The sequence below is a fragment of the Portunus trituberculatus genome, chromosome 48 (genome assembly GCF_017591435.1).
Source record: "Portunus trituberculatus isolate SZX2019 chromosome 48, ASM1759143v1, whole genome shotgun sequence".
NCBI lineage: Eukaryota > Metazoa > Arthropoda > Malacostraca > Decapoda > Portunidae > Portunus > Portunus trituberculatus.
The window spans coordinates 14,207,667-14,217,428 of record NC_059302.1 but is presented as its reverse complement, the minus strand read 5'-3'; the positions used below and the strand labels follow the sequence as shown (position 1 = coordinate 14,217,428).

The window sequence follows — 9,762 nt, the reverse complement described above, 5'->3', positions numbered from 1 at the left end:
GGTCCCTTAGGGTTCCGCAAGAACGAGATAAGCTAATGCACTTTTGAGTTTTTTATTTAATTTCATATACGTAATATAACTAAACACGTACAATATATTATTGGTTATTGTAATATCATAATATATTATTTTTCCCTAAACCAGTTATTCAAAAATTTATATCATGATATTTGTCACGTGAAATACGTTGAAAATAAAATGAGAAATAAATAGTATATAATTTTGTTTTTGCGCAGGGATTCCTTGAGACATGTAATTTATTTTAAGGGTTACGCAAGGGTAAAAAGGTTGAGAAACGCTGCTGTAGACTGTAGTATGGTTCCTGGTGTTTGTGTTCCCTATTATCAAAGTCGTTTTTGTTGCCCTCTACTTGTTCTCCATTGCTAATCTAACCAAACTAAACTTATTCTAACTGCAAGCATCGGAAGCATGGATAATCTACTGAGGATCATAAGTACCAGGAAACATTGATACTTTATGAATATCAGAGAAAATGAGAAAATTATTACTGAGAGTCAAAAGGTGCTTTTGAGAGAGGGGGAACATGGACACTAAGAAAATAGGGACCTTACTATATATGGGCAACAATGGTACAAAATTTACCAGAGGCATAGACTAGTGGGTACAGCAGGAGAACTTAAAGATGAACTCGTTCTGAGGCAAGCTGATTTCAGTAAAGGAGATGTCATATTACTATCAGATTCATAAATTTCAATATTGTACATCTCTCTCATTGAAGATGGTGCACAAACAAAAGAAACCTGTTGGACCAGGTAGCACACCGTCACGTGAGGGCGGGCAGCACGCGGCGGTGGGCGCGTGCGGCAGGTTGCCTCCCGCGCCACCAGATGGCAGAGCAGCAATCGATCGCTGCCTCCCAGACACAACCCAGCCAGTGCATAGGACGGGTGCGTGACCCAAGCCCAGGAACAAGTGCTCCATTTTATAGTCGTTTTCGCATTTATTTTGACTTACTAACAGGTGAGTAAATTCAGTAATGCTTAAGGAAGTCATAGGGGAGATAATTGTACCCCAACAATGTCTATGAATTTCTCTAGAACTGCTTAAATTTTCCGTGGGCGCGCCGCTGTCGGTGTCCAGACGCTTGCCGTGTGTCCAGTTTTTGTTGACACGTGCCTCTGTACTGACTTGATGCCCGCCTGTGCACCTGTAGGTCACTTTGACGTGTGCTGTAGCCTTGTTAGGTCACTGGGTCCTCAGGGGGAGAGGGTGATGGATTAATTTTCGCCCGTCATCATTTCTTTATCATGCCAGTCGGGCACACACACACACACTGGGATGGTAATACCGGGTCAACACTTGGGCTCAGGTCTACAGCCACTGCATATTACATCAGTTTCTATGGGTGCGTTGGGTTCGCAAGGAACGGCAATAAACTGCAGATACACCAAGACTGCTGTCCTTGTCACGAAAAGGTAGAATGGTTGTTGCTGGGAAGGATATAACCAGGGAAGGAATAAGATATGAAGTATACTGGTATAAAATCTATAATAGTATAACATGGTTCCTGAAGACCTTGTCGATAATGGGTACGACATCATATGTTGCAGTTGTGATAACACGTACTTGCATGTTTTAGGAGGACGTAATTATAAGGTATTACGTTATATAATAGAGATCTTGGCATAGCAGAACAACACCGAGTAATGAGTGTGAAAAGATAGCGATAACAATATCAGGTGAAGACACTCGTTTATTGTGCTGTCTTAATCATCACCTGGTATATTCAGGATCACTCCGTTTATTTACGGACGCTTGTGAGTTTGTGTTAAGGCTTTCGCATTCTGTACACAGTACTCCGAGATATCGGAAACTAATGTTGCACCGTATGTTAGGTTAGGTCACGGCATGAGATCAGTCTTAGATTAGACCGTGACAAATAACAGCATCGCTGTGTTTATTTTTCCTACAAAAATTCAGAGCGAGTTTAAGATTGATAAATGTATATGGTAATGTAATACCGGAAATAAGTTGCGTATTCTCTATGACTTGCAAAGTAGTAGGAAGAAAGTTTTCTTCAGTTATTTTCGCTTGGAGGACATGATTAATATTTCGTTAATATGCATCGCCGACGTCAAAAATACTGTCCGTGAAATGTTGAGCTAACTTGATTAGCTGGTATATAGAATGTAATATTTCAAGTTGCGTGAATCTGCAAAAAAAAAAAAATAATAAATAAATAAATAAATAAAATAAAAAAAAATAAATAAAATAAAATAAAATAAGTAAATAAATAGAAAAAAAATGAAATGGAAAAATTAAGGATGTGCAATGACCAGGCCGGTTCTTTGGTTCTTTGGTGTGTGTGTGTGTGTGTGTGTGTGTATATATATATATATATATATATATATATATATATATATATATATATATATATATATATATATATATATATAATATAGCTGGTGATGGCATTACAGGATTTTTTTTTTTTTTTTTTTTTTTGCATTGAAAGGTTCTGAAGTTAAGTTAGATTTTGTTAGCTAATAGGAAATGCCAGTTTGACATGTTTATAATACGGTTTCCTTAGAAGAGGAGAGACCGGGACTGATATGTATGGACTATGAAAGTGTCTGCAATAAGTTAAGATCGGTAGGATAAAAAGACCTCAACACACACTCGAGTTACATCCCGTACCTATTTGCTGCTAGGTGAATAGGGGCCACACATTAAGAGCCTTGCCCATTTGCCTCGCCGCTCCCGGAACTCGAACCCGGCCCTCTCGATTGTGAGTCGAGCGTGCTAACCACTACACTACGCGGTGTGTGTGTGTGTGTGTGTGTTTCACTGTTTGATCTGCTGCAGCCTCTGACGAGACAGCCAGACGTTACCCTACGGAACGAGTTCAGAGCTCAGTATTTCCGATCTTCGGATAGGCCTGAGACCAGGCACACACCACACACCGGGACAACAAGGTCACAACTCCTCGATTTACATCCCGTACCTACTCACTGCTAGGTGAACAGGGGCTACACGTGAAAGGAGACACACCCAAATATCTCCACCCGGCCGGGGAATCGAACCCCGGTTCACTGGCTTGTGAAGCCAGCGCTCTAACCACTGAGCTACCGGGTGTGTGTGTGTGTGTGTGTGTGTGTAATTCACCTCGGCCGCTTGCTGGTCACCCAGTCAGTCTTCCCCATTACGGAGCGAGCTCAGAGCTCATAGACCGATCTTCGGGTAGGACTGAGACCACAACACACTCCACACACCGGGAAGGCGAAGCCACAACCCCTCGAGTTATATCCCGTACCTATTTACTGCTAGGTGAACAGGGGCCACACATTAAGAGACTTGCCCATTTGCCTTGCCGCTTACCGGGATTCGAACCCGGCCCTCTTGATTGAGTCGAGCGTGCTAACCACTACACTACGCGGTGTTTCACTGTTTCACTGTATGATCTGCTGCAGTCTCTGACGAGACAGCCAGACGTTACCCTACGGAACGAGCTCAGAGCTCATTATTTCCGATCTTCGGATAGGCCTGAGACCAGGCACACACCACACACCGGGACAACAAGGTCACAACTCCTCGATTTACATCCCGTACCTACTCACTGCTAGGTGAACAGGGGCTACACGTGATAGGAGACACACCCAAATATCTCCACCCGGCCGTGGAATCGAACCCCGGTCCTCTGGCTTGTGAAGCCAGCGCTCTAACCACAGAGCTACCAGGTGTGTGTGTGTGTGTGTAATTCACCTCGGTCGTCTGCTGGTCACCCAGCCAGTCTTCCCATTACGGAGCGAGCTCAGAGCTCATAGACAGATCTTCGGGTAGGAATGAGACCACCAACACACAACACACCGGGAAAGCGAGGCCACAATCCCTCGAGTTACATCCCGTACCTATTTACTGCTAGGTGAACAGGGGCTACACATTAAGAGGCTTGCCCATTTGCGCGCGCGCGCTTATTTTCACTTTATGTTCTGAAGGGAATTTGTTTTCAGCCGTCTATAAATAGCAGAAGTTTGTGGTTTGTGACGTTAGGCTTTCCCTCTTCTTCACGGTCATGGTCAAGCAGCAGCGGGCGAGAGCGTCTGCCTGGCTGGTAGTGGTGGTGTTGGCCATGTTGCTGCAGGTACCGATTACCAGTTTTAAATAATGCCTCAAACCACATACACATGAACCATGTAGAAAAGTTTAACTAATAATAACGTTCCATTGTTGCAATTTGCTGTGCCATAAGTGTTTATCGTGTAGTGTACCTTGTTCCCAGCCACCTTGCCAACCCAGCTCCCTCTCACTGGCAGTATCAAGCTTTCTCCTCGCTCAAACTTTCCAAAGCCACATGTTAACAGTGTTTCTCAGATGGTTGTTTATGCTTGCTCATCGTCGTAGGGGTTTCACTTGAGAGGATTTTCCCGTCGAATATTCGCGTGATCTGTTGATGTTTCCATTTTCAGTATTTAGTTTCCCTTGTGACTCGTATGTCAAATTGGAAGCAGATAGGTGGGAATGTAGGAAGTGGATTAATGAGCCAGACTGGAATGAGGTGCATGGGAGTTATGACGAAGTGAGTTTATAAATTTACAATGCTTCGATCTTCTGTCAGATTCAGACCGGATGATGTAAGCTGGCGATGAACGGTAAAACTATGAGTGAGCCGTGACCTTTGAAGGAAACCGCACAAGCCATTATTGACTTCAGGGCTATTGCTGGAAAGAAAAGGAGGAATGACGTAAGATTGTGTTGAAAATGAAGTCAGGAATGAAACATGAAATGTAAAAGAAACCACATAAATCATCATTAACTTCAGTGGCATGTGGGGTTGAAGAGCTAGGCTTGAAGTGAGGAAGGAGGAGGAGGAGGGTGGTGGGTCGGACGGGCTGAAGGAGGAAATCGAGCGGCTAGACAGGAAATGGCCGTCTTGGGAAAGGTACCAGGTAATGAGGAACCGCGATCTTCATTTATTTATTGATTTAATTTTCTCAGTTTTCATTATGGCACTTCCCTTGACTTTCATTGGTTTGTTTTGTGTTTGCAGTTGGGCACCCTGACCATTTGTAGTGTCGATATTTTTTTCCATACTTGAATTCCGCTCCCCGCCACATCCCCTCACCACCTCTCGTGACTTTTTCCTTACTTCGCCTCGCTTTCCCCCTTCTCCCCTTCGGGCATTTTCTCCCCGTTTCCTTATTTATCTAACTATTGACATAACCTAATCTAACGAAAACCGATAACAGCAAAGATTTCCCATCAGTGTTTACCTGCCGGAGCATACAACGCTAGCTATCAAATACAGGAACATATTCTGAAACATTTCTATGCTACACCTCGACAACTTTGAAAAGCCTCATGTTGAAGTTCCAGACTTTTTTAATGCTTTCTCATGGTTTTATGGTTAAGTTGGGAAGATTTTGTCATTAAGATTAGAAAAAGATGTGAGAATCCGGTCAGTAATTTTTGTAGTCTTTGATAATAATGGTCGTGATGAGAAAACAAAGTATTTCAGCATATAGGCCAAATTCATGGGGTTACAATGGTTTCCAATAATAATTTGCGTATAGGGGAAATGTACGTAAGAAAAGATGTGCATATACTGGTGGAAATGTGCAGGAACGAATAAAGGACGCAATATACCTATTTGTATTTCATGGATAGCATTTGTCATGACAACTTGGGACACTGTTCCTTACTGGAGCTTGTCAAAGGTCCTTATTCTTTAGCGCCTTGGACTATCACAAGGCCTATTTCCAAAGGCCTAAATGAATATCTGAGTTCTTTCCCATGTTACTTTTGTTGCTGTTGTTGCTGACCATACTGGCTCAAAAATCGTCACAGTAGTCATGAAAACAACGTGAAAAAAAAAAAAAAAAAAAACGCCAGTAGCATTCACTGTAGCCTGTTAGAATTGGTCGTAATACAAGAGGACTGGAACGATGAAGAATGTTAGTCGGTTTCCAGCGTGAGGTTAGGTTTATGAGCTGTGTTGAGGTTCAGAAAGCCTTCACGACCCTGCTTAACGTAGATATTCTTCCTATTCACCGGTATAGTTTTTTGTATTTCCAAAACTCTATAAATGAGTCTTCATGCTTGTGATAGTTTCGCTTATCACAGTCTCATGTGTAGCAGTGAAAGAATGAATACTCGTGCATAATCATCGCATTACTGAACCCGAGGTCTCGTGTCAACACTTAGGGAAGGAAGAATATTAAGCATAGATCTTTTAAGGAAAGCCAGTACAAAGAGTTTATTCATAAATACATCATGTTATTTTTAAACATAAAACTTGTACACATTCATTGCACTACATCATATAACACGTGTCACTATCAGGTGTGGTATATTAGATGAACTTTTCCTCGTGAGTCCTCACTATGATAACTAGAGTGGAGATTTATAATCTTCTTCTATTCACTTAACTACTTATTCAGTATTTATGTTTCGAGATCAAACGTGCGTGTAAATCACTCATGTCTTGCTGCGTCTCGGCCTGACTTGCACGTCTGGGTAATGCCTATTATTCATGCTGCTCCTCTTCCTTCTCACGTGCATGCCAGGAATTGAAATTAGTGGATTCGGGTACCAGCTGCGCCTTGAAGTCACGTGATTATACGCTAAGTTCTCAATACCGTTAGAGAGAGAGAGAGAGAGAGAGAGAGAGAGAGAGAGAGAGAGAGAGATACTGTGGTACAAATCCAAACAGCAGTCTCTGAAGTACTAAGCCGGTCCTTGTCAAATATTGCCTTATATTTTTTTCCGTAAATAGCATCTACACACACACACACACACACACACACACACACACACACACACACACACACACACACACACACACACACACACACACACACACACACACACACAACACCCAAGAAGATGCGTATTGTGTGTATTGACTGCATTCCTTCACAGTTTCTTGAATCCCCTCACCACCGCTTCACTAGTTTTATCCTGGACATTACGAAGGGTTATGTTCGGTTTAATATGAGTATCATGTGATGTTGGTTACAAATCGTATGGTCGTTTATCTATTACAAAGCTTTATTCTAACCGTCCTGGCCTACACGTGTGTCTGTTGTTTGTTAGCAATCATTAGTTGTATTCTGCATATCACTAAAGGACAATTTTCGGTTTACGATGATTGTTTTGTGATGATGGTTAAGAAATGTTTAGTTACTCATCCAGTGATGGTTGATTGTTTATACTTTGCTAACAGTGGCTGCTTGAAGGTCGGAAGCTTCCATTTGTTGTAAATATTTAATATATATCTACACTCGGTTGTAAATGTTTAATATATATCTAAAATCTTAGAGTAAAGTTTTTCTGCCTTTTTTTTTTTTTTTTTTTTCGTTACGTATGGTCACATAGTGCTTGTTGTCCTTATTCAAGATATTGTTTTTTTTCATTCAAATTGGACAAAAGTGAGATTGTAATTTTGTTTTATTGTTTTTGTTTGTATTTTTTTAATAAAACTACTACTACTACTACTACTACTACTACTACTACTACTACTACTACTACTACTACTACTACTACTACTACTACTACTATCCCTCCTAGATATGTACGCATTTTGGAAGACTTTTTTGCGTCACTTCTGATTTCAAATACTATAAAGATGAATAGCCATGTTTTCAAGAGTGCTCTTAAGTTGATAATTATTATTTTTTAATTCGTTAGTAAAACCATAATGAAGAAAAACAATTAAAAGCTCGTGTAACTTTTAACTAGAATCGATTGAAAGAAACGGGTTGCGAACAGAAGCATATGAGAACCCCGTCCAGTATACACGTCACGAGTTCACAGGTTATGCTTCGAATTTTAAAACGTGATCGCTTTTAAGAGGCTGTGATGGAAGTTATTCAATTTTTTTTTGTTTTTGTAGGATTCCAGTGGTAGTTGAAGAAAGCGATTCTGCGCCGTCAATATAGGAAAAACACACTAACGACTGAAAGCGAAACTGTACTGGATAAAGTGTTTGCATAGTTGAGAGTAACAGCAGGGGGGAATCGGGAAGTTATGTTAGTGAGTGTAGTTTTGTAGCTACGCATGTTAGTGTGTGAGTGTTTATATGAGAAGACAAACAATAAGGAGAGAAGAAAAAAAGTAACAGGCGCCAGACCACAAAGAAAATTTTAGGAATAGTGTCTTGAAACCACCTTAAAATAATTCAAAGCACAGGAGGGCGGCCAGAATGGAGGAACACGTAGTGAGTGTGCCAATAAGAAGGATGAAAGATTGGGAAATGTTGTGTACATCTCCCTTTATTTATTCATGCCTCCCAGCTCTGCATCTCCTGTCCTGTAATGCCGCTCCCCTGTTGCGGTAGATGCAGGTCAGCACTCAGCATAACGAAAGGCTATTCTTACCTGCATGTTGCCCACTTTTTTGCGTCTTCTGCCTCTTGACTGTGTGGAGGAGGATGATTAAGAGCGAGCAGGACATGATAGTGAGTACCGCGCCATTACAGTGTTTGTATCCTGACAACTCAAGTGTACTTCAAGCGGTCGAGGGCGGAGGAGGGTGGGAGAGCGGTTGGGATGCACGGTTCCACTCAGCGTTCCGTCTTTCGTTTATTTATTTTTCTTTAGTCGTGTGTTCTGATGATAGTTTGTTTGACATGTATGGTGAGTTGTTGTGACTTCTTTTTCACACGTTAGAGATGATTAAATCGAGTTTTTAATTTTTTTTTTATTTACTTAATTGTATTACTGAAATTGAGATCCTGGAAGTTGATTCGTTCTCAATGCATTGTTTTTTTTTTTCTGCTGTAAAATATATACATGAATTTAGTTTTCGTTCATACTTCTTCACTTATCAAAAGTGAACCTGTGAAACTTTTTGTTTTAATTACTATCTTTTTTTGAGTTGCGGCCTTGTTTTTTTTTTCACGATTAAACCAAGACACTGAATCTTTTCAACTGTTATTTTTCAGAGAAATAAGTTGCATTTTTACTTTTTAAACCGTGAGACCGTGCGTCCGTGCATATTAAGTAAAGTCCGGCAAAGATCCAAGGTTACAGCCAGATAAAAGTGGCCGTGAGCTTGTGAGGGAGGGGGGGAGGCCTACCTGGACTAGCTGGTCAGGGCTGTAGAAGGCAGAAAGACAGACAGAGAACATCATCATCATCATCATCATCAGCAGCAGCAGCAGCAGCAGCATTCCTTGGAACAGTGCCCTGGAGATAGATTGTTCGCCGCGCACACACCAATCTGGGTCAGGCTGTGATCGATAGTTTATGAACGTTCGGTAACTCGCCCGTCTTCTTTTTCCCCGCCATTCGCGTCTCTCGCCTGTCTCACTTGTATGTACGTATGTATGTTCTTTCGTCTCCGTCTCTTTGATGCTCTCTCATGTTCCGCTTCTTATTACACCTGTCTCTCCTATACCTACTCACCTGTTTGATTTTTACTGTTCTTACATCCCGTCTCAAATACCTTCACTTAACTGCTGCTGCTGCTATTACTACAATTATACACACACGTTTGCATTTTTTTCAGATCCTTTCCTGTCTTGCTATCAATTTCGCCTCAGCTCTTAGTGTACTCTTCCCGTCTCTCTCTCTCTTCCCGTCTCACTATCACACACACACACACACACACACACACACACACACACACACACACACACACACACACACACACACACACACACACACACTACACACTACACACCGCGTAGTTTAGTGGTTAGCACGCTCGACTCACAATCGAGAGGACCCGGATTTGAGTCCCGGGGAAGCGGCGAGGCAAATTGGCAAGCTTATTAATATTAATATTAATACTGTTCACCTA

General features: G+C 41.6%; 1 protein-coding gene across 12 annotated transcripts in view; it reads left to right on the top strand.

Moving 5' to 3' along the window:
• Positions 1-833: 833 nt before the first annotated feature.
• The window catches only part of LOC123498625 (protein FAM13C-like), a 246,482-nt gene continuing 237,553 nt past the window's right edge, over positions 834-9,762 (top strand). For 8 of the 12 annotated variants that reach the window (XM_045245915.1, XM_045245919.1, XM_045245916.1 and 5 more), the window contains exon 1: positions 834-981. The gene's annotated coding sequence lies outside the window, so the exon portion shown is untranslated. The remainder of the gene's footprint in view (positions 982-9,762) is intronic. The other 4 variants (XM_045245920.1, XM_045245917.1, XM_045245921.1 and 1 more) reach the window with 1 other exon arrangement.